This window comes from Heptranchias perlo, chromosome 10 (genome assembly GCF_035084215.1).
Source record: "Heptranchias perlo isolate sHepPer1 chromosome 10, sHepPer1.hap1, whole genome shotgun sequence".
In the NCBI taxonomy this organism is placed as follows: Eukaryota; Metazoa; Chordata; class Chondrichthyes; order Hexanchiformes; family Hexanchidae; genus Heptranchias; species Heptranchias perlo.
The window spans coordinates 54271601-54291157 of record NC_090334.1 but is presented as its reverse complement, the minus strand read 5'-3'; the positions used below and the strand labels follow the sequence as shown (position 1 = coordinate 54291157).

Here is a 19557-nt window from a genome sequence, read left to right as displayed (position 1 = left end):
TGGGAGCAGAAGACGGTGACGTTGTCCATGTACAGGGAAACCTTAACCTGAGAGCCTCCACTGCTTGGCATCGTCACCCCCTCGATACCTGTGTCCTTCCTGATGGACGCAGCGAACGGTTCGATACAACATACGAACAAGACCACAGAGAGAGGACAGCACTGCCTGACTCCAGATCTGATCGGAAAGCTCTCCGACTCCCACCCATTGATTAGGACTGCACTATGGATGCCCACGTAGAGCAGTCAGATCCAGTCACGGATTCCCTCCCCAAAACCCATTTCAGAGAGCACATCCATCATGTACGTGTGGGATATTCTGTCGCAGGCCTTCTCCTGGTCCAGGCTGGTGAGGCAGGTGTTCACCCCCATGTCCTGCGCGTAGGCGATCGTCACCCTGAGCAGCGCAAGGCTATCAGAGATCTTCCTGCCGGGTAAAGTACAGGCCTGATTCGGGTGGGTCACCTGCTCCAGAGCAGACTTGAGCCTGTTGGCAATGGCCTTAGACAGAATCTTGTAGTCGGCATTTAGCAAGGAAATGGGTCACCAATTTCTGATTTCTTCCCTCTCCCCTTGTAGATGAGGGTGGTGATGCCTTTCCTCATGGACTCTGACATGCTGCCTGCCAGAAGCATACCCCTGTGCACTTCGACCGGTAAGCCATTGCTTCTGGGAGTTCTACAATTCTCAAAGGACCAGAGGGCCTTTGCCAGCTCGTCCAAGGTCAGTGGCCGATCCATGCTCTCCCGCTCGCTATCCTTCAAGATTTCCGTGATAGAGGACAGGAAGGCATGTAGCATGGAGTCTCATTGGTGTCAGATGCGGGGGAGGCTTGAAAATCAGTTGTGTAGTCTATGCACCTGATTTGCTGCCTGCCACATTTCTGTGTAACTTGGGGCAGAACAATGAGGCTGTGCTATCAGAATGCAGGAGCCTCATTTAAATGTTTAAGTATTTAAATCAGGTCCCACGCTGAATCTTGTGACTTCAGGCAAGGTTCCATCTATTGCGTGCACCTCACCCTATTTAAAATTGGTGCATAGGAGTCCTGGGTAATTGCATGCTTTTTAAGGGAATATTATAGTTTTAAATGCTGGGAGATGGTTTCTTTTAATTACATTTTGCTACATTTGCTCCATGTACAAGTTGGTTTTGGTGGGATGTCTGCCATTTTTGGGATAGCAGCCAATATTTTCTTTTAATACCCTTGGTTGTTGCTGCTATTTTAATAGCAAAATACATAGTGTGAGGATGGGAATTCCTTTGGAGTTCCAAAAGCGCTGCATGATTTAGATGAGTAAGAGAAGTCCAAGAGGAGTCAGCAACACATGTGAAATGACATCGAATCCAAACCTGTTATTGCCTCAGGACCTGAGTTTATAGATTCATCTACAAGTACTTAGACATGTTAGAGGAGACCTGTCTTTGCCACTTCTGCTTCACAAGACGGGCTGTCAGAGTTGTACCATCTGCTGCAGGATGACCTACAGAAAAAATCTGGAACAGGGAGAACTCTTCCCATAGAAGAGAAGGCTACTATAGTATGAAGCTTTCCTGCTACTGAATCCTTCCATGTTACTACACAGGACGTCTATCATATCAGCCAGTCTGTCGCACGTGAGTATCAAACAAGTGACAAATGCCTTGTTTACAAGAAGCAACATCTCCATCACTTTCCCTGTGGAAAGGAGGCATCAGCTCGACGGGACGAAGAATTGAAGAATTATAGCTTTCATTCTCTTTCAACCCACATCCTGCGCCAAGTCTTTCTCTCCCATTATCCCTTTCTCACTGGCTTACACGGTCTTCCTATCCCCTAGTGTATTAAATTTAAAATCCCTGTCCTTGTCTATAAATCCTCCATGGCTTTACCTCACTTTATCTCTGTAATCTCCTTTAGGCTGATATCTACTTCTGAATGCTCCATTCTTCTTACTCTGGCCTACTGTGAATTCCCCTCTCCGTTCACCTCATCAATGGTGACAGCCTTCATCTACCTTGGTCCTATACTCTTTGGAACTCCCTCCCTAAACCTCTCTCCTTCTCCACCTCTCCGCCTCTCTCTCCACCTTTAAAAAGCGTTTTAAAAAACTTCTCAAAACCTGTCTCTTCAACTGAGCTTTCAGTCACCTGTTCTAATCTCCTCATTCCCGGCTCAGCCTCCATCCTCCTTACATCTGTTTGAGATGTTTCTTTACGCTAAAATGTATAAATGCAAGTTGTTGTTTTAAATGCAACATTTTTCATCTTAGGCTTTTGCCTCTCTGAAAAGCTTATGGCTTGAGTTCAGATGCTTCCCAGATCTATTAATATTAGCTGAAAGGACAATGGGGTCTCTTTTGACTTTTGAGGTCGTTACTACTCTGCTAACGCTAGGCAAAAATGGACCTTAACAAGTACAACTTCCAGCAAGTATCTGCTCGTACAGCCAGCTGCAATCCGAGTCTGTGCAAACATCTGTGGAGAAAACTCCCAGCAGGCATCAACATCAACAACTTGCATTTATATAGCACTACTAATATAGGAAATCATCCCAAGGTGCTTCAGAGGCATGAGAGAAAATGGATGCTGAGCAAAAGAAGAGCTAAGTAGGAGGGGTGGCTAAAGGCTTGTCAAAGGAATGATAAGGAGGACAGGCAGGTGGGAAAGACTTGAGCTCCAGAACTAGCTGCGCCTCTAGCCAAGCTGTTCCAGTACAGTTACAACACTGGCATCTACCCGACAATGTGGAAAATTGCCCAGGTATGTCCTGTCCACAAAAAGCAGGACAAATCCAATCTGGTCAATTACCGCCCCATCAGTCTACTCTCAATCATCAGCAAAGTGATGGAAGGTGTCGTCGACAGTGCTATCAAGCAGCACTTACTCACCAATAACCTGCTCACCGATGCTCGGTTTGGGTTCCGCCAGGACCACTCGGCTCCAGACCTCATTACAGCCTTGGTCCAAACATGGACAAAAGAGCTGAATTCCAGAGGTGAGGTGAGAGTGACTGCCCTTGACATCAAGGCAGCATTTGACCGAGTGTGGCACCAAGGAGCCCGAGTAAAATTGAAATCAATGGGAATCAGGGGGAAACTCTCCAGTGGCTGGAGTCATACCTAGCACAAAGGAAGATAGTAATGGTTGTTGGAGGCCAATCATCTCAGCCCCAGGGCATTGCTGCAGGAGTTTCTCAGGGCAGTGTCCTAGGCCCAATCATCTTCAGCTACTTCATCAATGACCTTCCCTCCATCATAAGGTCAGAAATGGGGATGTTCGCTGATGATTGCACAGTGTTCAGTTCCATTCGCAACCCCTCAAATAATGAAGCAGTCCGAGCCCGCATGCAGCAAGACCTGGACAACATCCAGCTCGGGCTCATAAGTGGCAAGTAACATTCGCGCCAGACAAGTGCCAGGCAATGACCATCTCCAACAAGAGAGTGTCTAACCACCTCCCCTTGACATTCAATGGCATTACCATTGCCGAATCCCCCACCATCAACATCCTGGGGGTCACCATTGACCAGAAACTTAACTGGATCAGCCATATAAATACTGTGGCTACAAGAGCAGGTCAGAGGCTGGGTATTCTGCGGCGAGTGACTCACCTCCTGACTCTCCAAAGCCTTTCCACCATCTACAAGGCACAAGTCAGGAGTGTGATGGAATACTCTCCACTTGCCTGGATGAGTGCAGCTCCAACAACACTCAAGAAGCTCAACACCATCCAGGACAAAGCAGCCCGCTTGATTGGCACCCCATCCACCACCCTAAACATTCACTCCCTTCCACACCAGCGCACTGTGGCTGCAGTGTGTACCATCCAGAGGATGCACTGCAGCAACTCGCCAAGGCTTCTTTGACAGCACCTCCCAAACCTGCGACCTCTACCGCCTAGAAGGACATGGGCAGCAGGCACATGGGAACAACACCACCTGCACGTTCCCCTCCAAGTCACACGCCATCCCGACTTGGAAATATATTGCCGTTCCTTCATCGTCGCTGGGTCAAAATCCTGGAACTCCCTTCCTAACAGCACTGTGGGAGAACTTTCACCATACGGACTGCAGCGGTTCAAGAAGACGGCTCACCACCACCTTCTCAAGGGCAATTAGGAATGGGCAATAAATGCTGGCCTTGCCAGCAACGCCCACATCCCATGAACGAATAAAAAAAAAGTGGAGGGGTTTAGGGAGGGGATTCCAGAGTGCGGGACCCCGGCAGCTGAAGGCACAATTGTCAATGGGTGGAGCAAAGGAACAGGGATGCAGAACACCAGACTCAAAGGAATGGAGAGTTAGGTGGTTGGGTTGGGTTTAGGATGGGGGGTTGTCGTAGGGCTGAAAGAAGATACAGAGATAGGGAGAGGCAAGGCTATGGATCGATTTAAACACAATAATTAGAATTTTAAATTTAAGAGTTTGTGGGACTGGGAGCCAATGTAGGTCATCAAGGACAGGGGTGTGTGGGACAGGATATTGGCAGCAAAGTTTTGGATGAGCTGAAGTATACAGAGGTTGTAGGATGTAGGTGGGATGGTCAGGAGAGCATTGGAGTAATTGAGTGTGGAGGTGACAAAAGCATGGATGAGGGTTTCAGCAGCAGACGAGCAGAGCTAGGGACACGGTGGATGATGTTACAGAGATGGAAGTAGGCAGTCTTTGCGATGGACAGGATATGTGGTCAGAAGCTTAGTAAAACAGGATGTGAAGGTTACAAACAGTCTGATTCAGTCTGAGAAGGTAGTGAGGGAGGAGAATGGAATCAATGGCAAGGCTTCAGAACCTGCGTTGGTGGCCAAAATCAAGCTTTGGTCTTCCCAATGTCCAGTGAAGGACATTGTGGCTCATCTAACAAGCAGATTTCAGACAAGCAGTCTGACAGCAAGTCCTAAAGTCTTCAAAATAAGGTAAAACATGGGCTTTGGAACTTTTTGAGATAGATTTTGATAGGAAAACTATTTTCCATGGTTTGTTCATTTATAAATAGAGAGGTGAATAAAGGGAAACATAGATAAAGGCAGGGAAGGACAGACAGAGACACAGCGGAAGAGGTGGAGACACACACACACACACACACACACACAATAGATAGAAATGTACTGAACAAAAGTGGGGGCATAAGCTTCCAATGAGAAACTACTCAGGACATATCAAGCAATGATCAATGAGTAGTTAGAAAAAGCTAAGAATTATATCTAGTTTGGAGCCAACTGTCTATGTTTCGGCTGTTATCATTATATTAAGGTTTGATATCATCTACATAAACAAAACCTACATTCCAGTGAGAATGAAGAGTATATTGTGCGACATTGCCATCTATAGGTGTAGTAGCATATGAAACAAGAAGGTCACATGACAACAATCTCAGAATTGATAGATTTACAACAACAAAAACTTGCATTTAGAGCAAATCATCTGATTTTGTCCATCTAGGTTTATAAATACACTCACTTTCAGTAATTCTATTGTATTCCGTGCTGAGAACTTGCCTGAATGGGTTGTAGTTAAAGGCAGACCCGAAGAATATCCTCCTATAGTAAGTATATAAACGTATATCTTGCTTGTACTTTCTGTTGACATTAATAAAACCAGTAAATTGATTTATCTCTGGCCTCCAAACTTATATAATTTAAGTTAATCTACTCTGTTAATTTAACAATGGGTTGCGGGGTGGGATAGTGTGTTGGTTGTCCCACTTGCTGTGCCACTGAATAGTAGAATGCAGGTGCATGTCTGCAATTCTGTACATACTGACTTTCCATCATAAGCAGAGGACACATGGAGGAATGAGAGAAAAACTGATGGTTAATCCCCCAGACCACTGTAGTGCACTTTCTAATAGTCCGATTGAGTCAGATTTTCAGATGCCTTGGTGCAGGTCGTTTCCTCATTTTCCTGACTAGAAAATGGAGTATATCAGTGAGGATCTGAAATGGGGAAGATTTGCTCTGGACACTATGGGGGTAATTTTAACCTAACACGCTGAACGGGAAACCCAGGGGATCAGGTGGAACGCCGGTTTTAACCTCGTCCAATATTACTCTCCATTGACTTCACTGGAGAGTAAAATCTGGGGTGTAAAACCAGCATTGCACCTGATCCCGTCAGTTTCCCAATGGGCGGGTTAGGTTAAGATTTCTCCCTATGTGTACTGACATCATTAATATGTTCTTTAATACACTTACAATGTACCTATACATAGCAACCAGAGCAATTACACAATAAGTTTCTAGGGGACAAATACTTAACATGTTTGTCTGACATTCCTCACCCTGCTATTAGTGAAGGCGTTGACCTGTTTAAAATAAATGGGTTAATGCCTCCACTAAATTAAAGAGGGAAAATTTCAGGTAACCGTGTTAAACGTTTGTCTGCTAGTATCCCGTGGTGTAATCTCAGGGAATGCACAAAATGACAGCACAATAAATATGCCTTAAAATTAGTTTAAAATGCTTCTTTACAACTAATTGAGAATTTCAATTTATCCACTTGAGTCTGGCACAGATGTTTTACTGAAGGTTATTGGCATAGCAAAAAACAAATGAATTTTGAAGTTAGGTCTGTTTAAGGAATGCAAAACTGGAAAGTGTACACATTCCTTGATGGATGTACAGTGGTTTTAACTTACCCTTTCATATATTTATGAAAAACCCCATGCAAACTCTATTCCCATGTCACTTTTTATTTCGATAGTAATTCCTTTCTCTGTCCGCAGGTCACCATCTCTTTTTCAATTTTCTTACGGTAAGTTAAAAAGAACAGAATCTGAAAGTTAAAATGTTTCCTTTCCTTTACTTCCTCACAGATTAGATACACTTTTGCATTTCCCTCCAACTGAGAGGTATAGTTAATACTGAGGAGGGCTGCGACAAAATACAGGAAGACATTAATAAACCTGCAGAATGGGGGTATAATTGGCAAATGAATTTCAATATAGATAAGTGTGAGGTATTACATTTTGGTAGGGAGAATAAGGAGGCCACATACTGCTTGGAAAATAAGAGTCTAATTGGGGTAGAGGAGCAGAAGGATCTGGGGGTACAAATCACGAAAAGTAGCGACACAGGTTAATAAGGCCATAAGAAAACCAAGCAGTGTGGTTCATTTCTAAAGGGATAGAATTGAAAAGCAGGGAAGTTATGTTAAACTTGTTTAGAACCTTAGTTAGACCACACTTAGAGTATTGTGAACAGTATTGTAAAAAAAGGATATAGAGGCACTGGAGAAGGTGCAAAAAAGATTCACTAGGATGATACCAAAACTGAGAGGTTATACTTATCAGGAAAGATTGAACGGGCTGGGGCTCTTTTCTCTATAAAAGAGAAGACTGAGGGGTTACCTGATAGAGGTCTTTAAGATTATGAAAAGGTTTGATAGGGTAGGCGTAGAGAAGATGTTTCCACTTGCAGGGGAGACCAGAATTAGGGGCCATAAATATAAGATAGCCACTAATAAATCCAATAGGGAATTCAGGAGGAACTTCTTTACCCAGAGAGTGTTAGAATGTGGAACTGGCTACCACAAGGAGTAGTTGAGGCAAATAGCATAGATGCATTTAAGGGGAAGCTAGATAAACACATGAGGGAGAAAGGAATAGAAGGATGTGTTGATGGGGTTAGATGAAGAAGGGTGGGAGGAGGCTCGTGTGGAGCATAAACACTGGCACGGACCTGTTGGGCCGAATGGCCTGTTTCTGTGCTGTGCTGTAATTCTATGTAATTTCTTCACTTCTCTTTTAAAAGTGCTGCCTGTCGCTGGGGTACAGTTCCACGGCTGGTGGCAGCTCTCTAGCACCTCATCAAATTAGCCATTCATCACCTTTGAACCTGGACACTGAGGGTCTGCAGGAGAGGAGGAACACAGCTGACCTTGACACTGTTGCCTGACATCCACACACACAATTTCTAGCAAGGCTTACTGGTCAAACCAGGAGCAGGAACCTGGTTTTTCCCTTCATAGTCCAGGGGCAGGCTACATTAATCTATATTAAAACCAATCTGCCAATGCTTAGACTTGTCTTCTTAATCAGTCATGATCCCCTTGAATACTGTCAATATCCCTTATACATGTCGCCTATCTACATATCTTAACCTCACTTGAACAGAGGCGACCGGGGTGGGCGGGGGGGGCGGTTACCTTATAGAGCTATATAAGATAGTTCATCGGTCAAAGGTCATCGACCTAAAACATTAATTCTGTTTCTCTTTCCACAGATGCTGCCTAACCTGCTGAGTGTTTCCTGTATTTTATGTTTTTAAGTTAAGAAGACATATCCAGAACACTACTTCAGATAATCTGTAACAGGAAGATTCGGAGGACAAGTTCAAACTAGTGAAAAGCAAGTTCAGGACTGATGTCAGGAAGATCTTCTTTACAGAAAAGCGGTCAACACATGACATGAACTTCTGGGTAGAGTATTGGAGGCAAAAGCCCTGGAATCATTGAAGAAATAGTTAATGCTGTGATGGGGGAACATTGTTTTTTTCTGGGTGGATGAGCTAAAATGGCCTTCCTCATTTGCACTTATCGTGTCTTGTGTGATCAGCAAATTTTATAATTTTACAAGAAGTGCTCTCCTCCATGTTATTTATGAATAGTGTAAGCACCAGGGAACCCACAAGAGACACTTGTCGAACTCTACTAGTCACTGCTTTCTTTTCTGTTTATCACCACCTTCTGCTTTCTATGTTAAGGTAGTTTTCAATCGTGCTTGCTAATTTGCCATTACAGTAATTGCAGTGTTTGCCAAGATAGCTTGTGTTTGAATCAGAATTATACTTAGATCAGCATTTGTATAATGTACTGGAAAAATTGCTGAATTGCAAATTTCTGTACCACTGCCCATTTGTTCAGCAGTTGAGTCCAGAAGAAAATTTCAGAAAACACTTAACAGAATTGCTTACACAAGATGATTTGGTATATATGATGTGCCGCTGTCTGATGGTGAAATTTGGCAGGAATCATACCATAATTAATGTGCTCCATATTAAAACACAGTTAATTGGAGAACATTTTATGTTGGGATCAGGATTCTGTACTGAAGTATTTTGTTTGGATCAGGAATTATGTACAATGAGAAAGAATAGGAAAGGGTTTGGTGTTGTGGAATTTTGTGCTTGTTTCAAGAATGCGTCTATCTGGAATCAACAGTACACACCACATAATGCTTAAATTTACCTCAGAGAATTGCTAAAAAATGTCAGACATACCTGGAAGCCATCAAGTTCCTCACAATAACTTTCCAAAAATATCTTCCAAACATAAGAACGAAGGTACAGTAACCATATCACAAAGTGCAGATACAAAGGTGAATTCCATGTGATTTTTAAAAGGAGATTGTCACCTTTTTGGAGAAAGGAAAGAACCTGAAGGAGCTGGGCATTTATTTCATTACGGTGCATTGATTTATTTTTAACATTTGTCACCTCATTGTGTCCTAAATTATATCATTGCATTATGTGATCACTAAACAACATTCCTTCCAATTCATCTCAATAAAGAGCAACACTGTCAGTTTAAGAACTTCAAGAACCATTGTGATTGCCTGGGAATAACAGAAGTTGATACATATTCTGAGGCTATAGGTGATTTTAATTTACATTCCACAGCATGAATCTATTTGCTGACAATGGGGTCGATTTTGACTTTAGGTGCCAAATCGGCACCCGATGGGTTGGGGCAATTGGGCTGTCCGCTTGATGAAGTGTGTGAAAGACCCGAGCCATTTTGATGGTCGGGGCTTCATTAGCCTATGATAGGAAAGCTGCCCACAAGTTTGTGAGCATTAACAGGCAGCTCGCTGAGGAGGGGGGCAGGATTTCAGGTGGGCCCAGTGTCAATAAAAAGAGAGGTCGCATCTCTTAAAGCAAGATGCAACCTCTCAAAGTGAAGACATCCTCATAATTGGCTGCAGATTGGGAGGAGAAAGTGAAGGATTGCTTTGGCACGTTTAAGGGCACCAAGATTTTCAGACGGTGCCTGGAGATTTTGTTGGAGCGAGTGAGGGCAGACACTGCAGCAGACTTGGAGGGAGATATCCGAACAAGTGAACACAGTCAGCCTCACCCCAGGACATGGTTGCAATGTCATAAGATGTTTAATGCACACAACATATTTGCCCAAGGTAAGAATTACTTCTTGTGCTGCCTCCTTCTCTGCATTTCTCTCACATCTTACCACAGCACTTCCCTTCCTCCCCACACCACCCCAAGCAATTCCATCCCTCTTTCCACCTGCTTATACTCTAATGCGCGTACCATCTACAGGATGCACTGCAGCAACTCGCCAAGGCTTCTTTGACAGCACCTCTCAGACCTGCGACCTCTACCACCTAGAAGGACAAGGGCAGCAAGCACATGGGAACAACACCACCTGCACGTTCCCCTCCAAGTCACACACCATCCTGCCTTGGAAATATATCGCTGTTCCTTCATCGTCGCTGGGTCAAAATCCTGGAGCTCCCTACCTAACAGCACTGTGGGAGAACCGTCACCACACGGATTGCAGCGGTTCAAGAAGGCGGCTCACCACCACCTTCTCAAGGGCAATTAGGGATGGGCAATAAATACTGGCCTTGCCAGCGATGCTCACATCACATGAACGAATAAAAAAAAATTCGGAATGGGAACGAAGGCTGCCCTCCTTCTAGTTTCAGCTGCACTATCAGCAGTTGTTGTGTCCCTCACAGCTGCACTTGCAACATTTTGCTGTCACCTGGTTGCTTAGGGAATTCTATGGACTCTTCTTGTATTTACCAGTAAATTTCAGCCTCCTGCCATTTTCCTGCTCTGTGACACCCTCCCATCCTGCACACTGCTTGCTGCATATCACACTCAACATGCACACATCAGCACGCCTCACACAAATTCACAAGCATTTGATGGGGCCACACACTATTAAGCTCCCCTTCTTTCTGTGGGACAAGTTGGCACACAGTACTGAGGAGCGTATGTGAACAGGAGGAGGGCCTACCTCAATTCAGGTCTTCACTTCCCTGGAGCAAGAAGCATTGGAGATCCTGGGCACAGACTTCCCTCAGTGTGCAGGGATGGAGAGTTGGGATGATTGGAGTTGAAATCATTGAAGTTGAGGTAAGTGGTCCAGTTTCGGTAGATCCTGTTTGGAGGATATTGGCACTTTTGTTGCCCTATCCCTCCAACAGTCTTCCTCCAACCTCCCGTGTAGCTTCTTGGTCTCTCTGCTGCTGCTGCTGCTGCTTCTGTTCTCCTTCCATAACTAACCAGATTGGTATTGCTAAGGCAGCTGCCATTGTCAGGAGGACTCGCAGGTTGTAGCAGCCTGCTCAGTTTTTGTAAACTGCCAACAAATCTATGTTCTGACAAAGTACAGCTCTCTGGAATAAGATAGGCTTCCAGCCAGATCTAATGAACCAACAAGTTTCATGTGTGTTCCCCTTTAAATAGCATTCCAAGTGGCCTCTCTGAACCACCTAATTTACTGGGTGGGTCCTATCCTCAGTGGTAGTCCTGCTATTTGCCTTCAAAATTGCAGCATGATAGGACACCTATTTAAATATTGCCAGCGCCAGATACAGGCAGGCACCTGGGCCACCTGGGTCCTAAACTCAGTTAAGAGGGCGGCAGATACCACGCAAGAGTAAATAGGGCAGTAAGTACTGCGCCATTATGTTAACCCCATTTGCGACAGTTGGAATAGGTCACCATTGGTCCCGTGCACCTTTTAAATGAACAAAACCATGTGTGTGCAGGTGCTGCCATCACCTGGGACTACAGAGAAATGCTGAATTGTCTCAGGATCTACTTTTTGTCCATAAGAAACTTCCAGCCACAAATCTGCGATCCTGGAAAAATTGCAGCTGTGGCACGGGAGCATTTGTAACCAGTTATGCATTGACCAGAAACTTAACTGGACCAGCCATATAAATACTATGGCTACAAGAGCAGGTCAGAGGCTGGGTATTCTGCAGTGAGTGACTCACTTCCTGACTCCCCAAAGCCTTTCCACCATCTACAAGGCACAAGTCAGGAGTGTGATGGAATACTCTCCACTTGCCTGGATGAGTGCAGCTCCAACAACACTCAAGAAGCTCGACACCATCCAGGACAAAGCAGCCCGCTTGATTGGCACCTGTCTGGGAAATATATCGCTGTTCCTTCATCGTTGCTGGGTCAAAATCTTGGAACTCCCTTCCTAACAGTACTGTGGGAGAACCTTCACCACATGGACTGCAGCGGTTCAAGAAGGCGGCTCATCACCACCTTCTCACGGGCAATTAGGGATGGGCAATAAATGCTGGCCTCACCAGCGACGCCCACATCCCATGAACGAATAAAAAAAAGGCTAAGCAAGCCAAATCTTGAGATTATATGCCCCTCCCCTTGAATTGCCTGGGCTCTGAGTGCATTGTAAAAGAGTGAATAACCACTGGGACAGATGGGAGCCCTGAAACAGCTCGCTGCACTTTTTTTTTTTTCGTTAATGGGATGTAGACATCGCTGGCAAGGCCAGCATTTATTGCCCATCCCTAATTGCCCTTGAGAAGGTGAAGGTGAGCCACCTTCTTGAACCGCTGCAGTCCATGTGGTGAAGGTTCTCCCACAGTGCTGTTGGGTAGGGAGTTCCAGGATTTTGACCCAGCGACGATATATTTCCAAGTCAGGATGGTGTGTGACTTGAAGGGGAACGTGCAGGTGGTGTTGTTCCCATGTGCCTGCTGCCCTTGTCCTTCTAGGTGGTAGAGGTCGCGGGTTTGGGAGGTGCTGTCGAAGAAGCCTTGGCGAGTTCCTGCAATGCATCCTGTGGATGGTACACACTGCAGCCACGGTGCGCCAGTGGTGAAGGGAGTGAATGTTTAGGGTGGTGGATGGGGTGCATGAGGGAATGGCCCCTTGCCTTGTTCCCAAGGGAAACATTTGAAAGCATCAGCAACGCTGAGTATGGAAGAGTGGTGTCACCACCCAGCAAGTATCATTTTTTTGACACCTTTCCCACATGTTCTGTCTTCCTCCTCCCCGGGATTCATTTGATAAATAGCTGTATAACATACAACATATCTTAGAGGGGCAAATTTCCTCACCGTTTTCAGTGCATTAGCGACGGATAAACAGCTCAACAAACTTTTCTCAGTCAGGAAAATCGGACAGAAGCCATTTCACTGTTGCTGAGCACATATCTCATAAAATTGTTTCCAAATCCCAGGTCTGCTTGTCACTTCTTTCATTTCTATGCATATAATATACTGAACTTATTGCCTATCTTGCAACTCACCAAGAGCAATGCCGTGGGAGATCCATAGTATGCTAGTATTTCTAAAGAGTTTTCGGGAACAAGTTTTGACATTTGGAAACTTGTCTTTGTGTTGGCTCCAAAGTACTTTAAATAAATGGAATATTTTTGGCTTTTTCTTTTAAACTTTTAATGGATCACAAGCTTTTATTTTACAGCCACAAAAAATCCATCTTACTCCAATATTGTCATTTACGTTGCCCAGCTAAATATTTTCAAGGATCATGCCTGAGAAATGCAGCAATCAAATTTAATAACTGGTTCACATAAAAATAAAGTAGTTCAGAAACAACTTTATTATTAGTGTGCTTGGATATGGAAATGACAGAATCTATAAGGAGTTTATACAACAAAATGATAGTGAATTAAAAAAACAAGTTTTGTGGCATTTTAGTGCACTGGTTTCTGAAAATTCCACTTGCTTATGGTGTAGCTTACAATTCCCAATTCAACAGGTTCAGATGTTTAAATATTTTGGCCATCGGACACAGAATAACCAAAAAGGCAATTTAGTAATAGAAAGAAATATGGATGACTCTGCTGTTGAACAAACACACGTCTAAGGAACTTGTATCATAGTATCATAGTATGAACAGCACAAGAGGAGGCCATTTGGCCCATCGTGTCTGTGCCAGCTCTTGAAAGAGCTATCCAATTAGTCCCATTCTCCTGCTCTTTCCCCATAGACCTGTAATCCTTCCTAACGTGTGTTGCACAGAACTGAACACAATACTCCAACTGAGGCCTAACCAGTGATTTATAAAGGTTTAGCATAACTTCCTTGCTTTTGTACTCTATGTCTCTATTAATAAAGCCCGGGATCCCATATGCTTTTTTAACAGCCTTCTCAACTTGTCCTGCCACCTTCAAAGATTTGTGTATATACACCCCCAGGTCTCTCTGCAACCCTTTAAAATTGTACCATTTATTTTATATTGCCTCTCCTCATTCGTCCTACCAAAATGCACCACTTCACACTTCTCTGCGTTAAATTTCATCTGCCATGTGTCTGCCCGTTTCACCAGTCTGTCTATGTCCTCCTGAAGTCTGTTGCTATCCTCCACGTTGTTTACTACATTTCCGAGTTCCGTGTCATCTGCAAACTTTGAGATTATACCCTCTATACCCAAGTCCAGGTCATTAATATATATCAAAAAGAGCAGGGTCCTAATACTGACCCCTGGGGAACACCACTGTATACTTCCCTTTTACCCTATTCAAAGGCTGCTAGCCGTATACTTCGATCTTACCACAGAACTGTGTTTTAAGAATTCCTCTGGCTAACTATTGCATACCTTTCAGTCAGTTATGTGGAATTCTGTCTAGCTAGAATACAGTAGACTATAAACATCAAACAATGTGTCTGTTTTGAGAACTCTAGTGGCCAACTCATCAAGTGGTGTTTAGTTATTAGTGTGATGTTACGCTTCATATTATTTCACTTCAGTGTGTGATTGTTTATTTTAATCTTTTTCTTTTATGTGTGGTAAAACAGAAATAAAATAAATTCAAATTGAGATTGAATGCTTGAAGTAGCTAAACATTTCCTCCCAGGTTCTGGCACATTGACAGGTACTATTGTATAAATAATAGTTTTGATTGATTGTTTTAAATTAAAACCACAATAGAACAGCGAAGAGGCTGCTGCCTATTTAAATCACTGCCAAATGTTTCAAACTTACTGATTTTCTGTCCAAATTCCTTAAAAGTCATAAAAATTATATTCAAAGCATGTTGGCCTAATGTTTTTTTTATTCATTCATGGGATGTGGGCATCGCTGGCGAGGCCAGCATTTATTGCCCATCCCTAATTGCCCTTGAGAAGGTGGTGGCGAGCCGCCTTCTTGAACCACTGCAGTCCAATCATCATGAGAAACTTAACAAGGTCATTTCTGCAGCATTATTTTTCAATATTAATGATATGTAAGGAAACTAGGAACAGACTGTGTTATTGGCCTAGAAATTTCAGGCAGCGTGGGGAACGGAGGTGCGTCTTAATGGATAGGCCTGAGGTGCACGTAATATTGGGCCTCCTGACTCATTATCATGGAGCCGGCAAGCTGCGGACACATAACGAGCGTCCCCAGGCAGCTCGTTGGAGAAGAAGACTCATCCTTTGGGCCACTGCAACACCAGCAGCAGCCCTCGGCTCAGCCCTTAAAGAGGAACAGTAAGGGGGTTGACCGGGAAGGGGGTGATCGGTAGTGTAGGTAGCAGTAGCCGGGATGGAGGGTACTGATGGCCGGGAGGGAGGGCAGTGTAGGGCGATGATCGGGGAGGGTAGAGGCCAGGATCGGGGAGGGTAGACACCGGGATCGGGGAGGGTGGATCCCGGGATCAAGGAGGGTAGAGACTGGGATCAGGGAGGGTGGAGACCAGGATTGGGGAGGGTAGATGCCGGGATCGGAGAGGGTGGAGCCCCGGATCGGGGAGGGTGCAGCCCGGGATCAGGGAGGGTGGAGACCGGGATCGGGGAGGGTGGAGACCGGGATCGGGGAGGGTTGAGCCCGGGATCGGAGAGGGTGGAGCCCCGGATCGCGGAGGGTAGAGACCGGGATCGGGGAGGGTAGGGCCCGGGATCGGAGAGGGTGGAGCCCTGGATCGGGGAGGGTGGAGCCCGGGATCGGGGAGGGTAGAGCCCGGGATCGGGGAGGGTGGAACCCGGGATCGGGGAGGGTGGAAACCGGGATCGGAGAGGGTGGAGCCCCGGATCGGGGAGGGTGGAGCCTGGGATCGGGGAGGGTGGAGACCGGGATTGGAGAGGGTGGAGCCTGGGATCGGAGAGGGTGGAGCCTGGGATCGGAGAGGGTGGAGCCCCGGATCGGGGAGGGTGGAGACCGGGATTGGAGAGGGTGGAGCCTGGGATCGGAGAGGGTGGAGCCCCGGATCGGGGAGGGTGGAGACCGGGATTGGAGAGGGTGGAGCCCCGGATCGGGGAGAGTGGAGCCTGGGATCAGAGAGGGTAGAGGCCGGGATCGGGGAGGGTGGAGCCTGGGATCAGGGAGGGTGGAGACCGGGATCGGGGAGGGTGGAGCCTGGGATCGGAGAGGGTGGAAACCGGGATCAGGGAGGGTGGAGCCCCGGATCAGGGAGGGTAGAGGCCGGGATCGGGGAGGGTAGAGCCTGGGATCGGGGAGGGTGGAGCCTGGGATCGGGGAGGGTGGAGACCGGGATTGGAGAGGGTGGAGCCTGGGATCGGAGAGGGTGGAGCCCCGGATCAGGGAGAGTGGAGCCTGGGATCGGAGAGGGTGGAGACCGGGATCGGGGAGGGTTGAGACCGGGATCGGGGAGGGTGGAGCCTGGGATCGGAGAGGGTGGAGCCCCGGATCGGGGAGGGTGGAGACCGGGATCGGGGAGGGTGGAGCCTGGGATCAGAGAGGGTGGAGCCCCGGATCGGGGAGGGTGGAGCCTGCGATCGGAGAGGGTGGAGCCCTGGATCAGGGAGGGTGGAGCCTGGGATCAGAGAGGGTGGAGCCTGGGATTCGAGAGGGTGGAGCCCGGGATCGGGGAGGGTGGAGCCTGCGATCGGAGAGGGTAGAGGCCGGGATCGGGGAGGGAAGAGGCTGGGATCGGAGAGGGTAGAGGCCGGGATCGTGGAGGGAAGAGGCTGGGATCGGAGAGGGTAGAGGCCAGGATCGTGGAGGGAAGAGCCCGGGATCGGAGAGGGTAGAGGCCGGGATCGGGGAGGGAAGAGGCTGGGATCGGAGAGGGTAGAGGCCGGGATCGTGGAGGGAAGAGCCCGGGATCGGAGAGGGTAGAGGCCGGGATCGGGGAGGGAAGAGGCTGGGATCGGGGAGGGTGGAGCCTGGGATCGGAGAGGGTGGAAACCGGGATCAGGGAGGGTGGAGCCCCGGATCAGGGAGGGTAGAGGCCGGGATCGGGAAGGGTAGAGCCTGGGATTGGGGAGGGTAGAGCCTGGGATCGGGGAGGGTAGAGCCTGGGATCGGGGAGGGTAGAGCCTGGGATCGGGGTGGGGTGGAGGCCTGGATCGGGGAGGGTGGAGACCGGGATCGGGGAGAGGGAGGGCGGCGATGGGTGGGGGTAATGGTGGTTGGTGGCGAACTGCGTGGTTTGAATGTCCATGATTCCATGAGGGTGAAATTTAACTTCGGTATGGGCGTAAAACGGGTGGTAGTAGATTGACGTCAATGGAAAGAAAATTAAGACGGGGTGTGCAACGGGTGGCCGATCTGCTACCGCCCGTTTTGTAACCCCACCGATGTTGAATTTTACCCCCTATGTTTTCGTTTGAGTAGCAAACACTGCCTTTCACAAATTAGGGCAAATGGTCCCCAGGAGAGCGACAGGATTTTCGAATGGGTCCCCCAGTAGTTTGTCTATTTGCAAGGGGTCCGCCACACGATAAAGTTTGAAAAATCACTGATTGAAAACTAAGCCAACCGAACTAGTGCAAAAATATTTGCTTGATTTTGCCACTAGATGTCAGCCTACTCATAGACCTTGGTGTTCAAAGGAAGCACGTCTAACTTACACCAGCACCTTTTAGAGTACGAAAACAAAATGAATAATTTCAAATAGGTTTTATTACAAACAAATATTATATAATAAATGTTATGAATGTTATCTTAAATTCATTTTACAGCAAAAGCGGGCTCACTGTTACTTTATGTAGGAACAGTTACTGATCATTTTCTTAAGGATTTACACCTCGGAAGAGCTCGCAAAATACTTAGTTAAAACATGAACAAATTGTGTAGTGTTTGTAGATTAGAGCTTACTCAGTCCACAAAGAGAGTATTTAACTCTAGATATCTGGATGACTGAACACAACTTGCTAGAGAAAATGAAAGTAAAAATGAGGGCCTAAAAATCTGGCCACACAACACCCATTTTTTGGGCACTAACTGGCCTACTAAGGTCCCAACATGTCAGACAGGAAGCACACACATATTTCTCATCAGCGGTGCACCGCCCGCCATATTAGTGATGGTGGGTGTACTGGAGTCAGGAGTGCACCGCCCGCCATATTAGTGATGGTGGCTGTACTGGAGTCAGGAGTGCATATCGGGATTATTTAAAGGGCAGAATATTTTATATCGATTAGGCTCCTGTGCTTCTTGCAGGACCTGTTTTCAAATTTTGAATGCCCCAGTGCTTCACTCACCACGAGCTGAACTCGCATAGCACAACGTGGCACTAACCAGCAGGAAGGAACCCAAGAATGTTTTATTTTTTTTTATTCGTTCATGGGATGTGGGCGTCGCTGGCGAGGCCAGCATTTATTGCCCATCCCTAATTGCCCTTGAGAAGGTGGTGGTGAGCCGCCTTCTTGAACCGCTGCAGTCCGTATGGTGAAGGTTCTCCCACAGTGCTGTTAGGAAGGGAGTTCCAGGATTTTGACCCAGCATCGATGAAGGAACGGCGATATATTTCCAAGTCGGGATGGTGTGTGACTTGGAGGGGAACGTGCAGGTGGTGTTGTTCCCTTGTACCTGCTGCTCTTGTCCATTTAGGTGGTAGAGGTCGCGGGTTTGGGAGGTGCTGTCGAAGAAGACTTGGCGAGTTGCTGCAGTGCATCCTGTGGATGGTACACACTGCAGCCACTGTGCGCTGGTGGTGAAGGGAGTGAATGTTTCGGGTGGTGGATGGGGTGCCAATCAAGCGGGCTGCTTTGTCCTGGATGGTGTTGAGCTTCTTGAGTGTTGTTGGAGCTGCACTCATCCAGGCAAGTGGAGAGTATTCCATCACACGCCTCACTTGTGCCTTGTAGATGGTGGAAAGGCTTTGGGGAGGAGGTGAGTCACTCGCCGCAGAATACCCAGCCTCTGACCTGCTCTTGTAGCCACAGTATTTATATGGCTGATCCAGTTAAGTTTCTGGTCAATGGTGACCTTCAGGATGTTGATGGTGGGGGATTCGGCGATGGTAATGCCATTGAATGTCAAGGGGAGATGGTTAGACTCTCTCTTGTTGGAGATGGTCATTGCCTGGCACTTGTCTGGCACGAATGTTATTTGCCACTTATGAGCCCAAGCTGGATGTTGTCCAGGTCTTGCTGCATGCGGGCTCGGACTGCTTCATTATTTGAGGGGTTGTGAATGTAACTGAACACTGTGCAATCATCAGCGAATATCCCTATTTCTGACCTTATGATGGAGGGAAGGACATTGATGAAGCAGCTGAAGATGGTTGGGCCTCGGACACTGCCCTGAGGAACTCCTGCAGCGATGCCCTGGGGCTGAGATGATTGGCCTCCAACAACCACTACCATCTTCCTTTGTGCTAGGTATGACTCCAGCCACTGGAGAGTTTTCCCCCTGATTCCCATTGACTTCAATTTTACTC

The 19557-nt window shown here is 46.8% G+C and overlaps 1 long non-coding RNA gene across 1 annotated transcript; it reads left to right on the top strand.

Moving 5' to 3' along the window:
- Positions 1 to 4730: 4730 nt before the first annotated feature.
- Positions 4731 to 8786, top strand: LOC137326156 (uncharacterized). The gene is made up of 4 exons (XR_010964126.1): positions 4731 to 4892; positions 5419 to 5521; positions 6701 to 6729; positions 8199 to 8786. It is a non-coding gene; the product is annotated as an uncharacterized lncRNA (long non-coding RNA).
- Positions 8787 to 19557: the final 10771 nt, after the last annotated feature.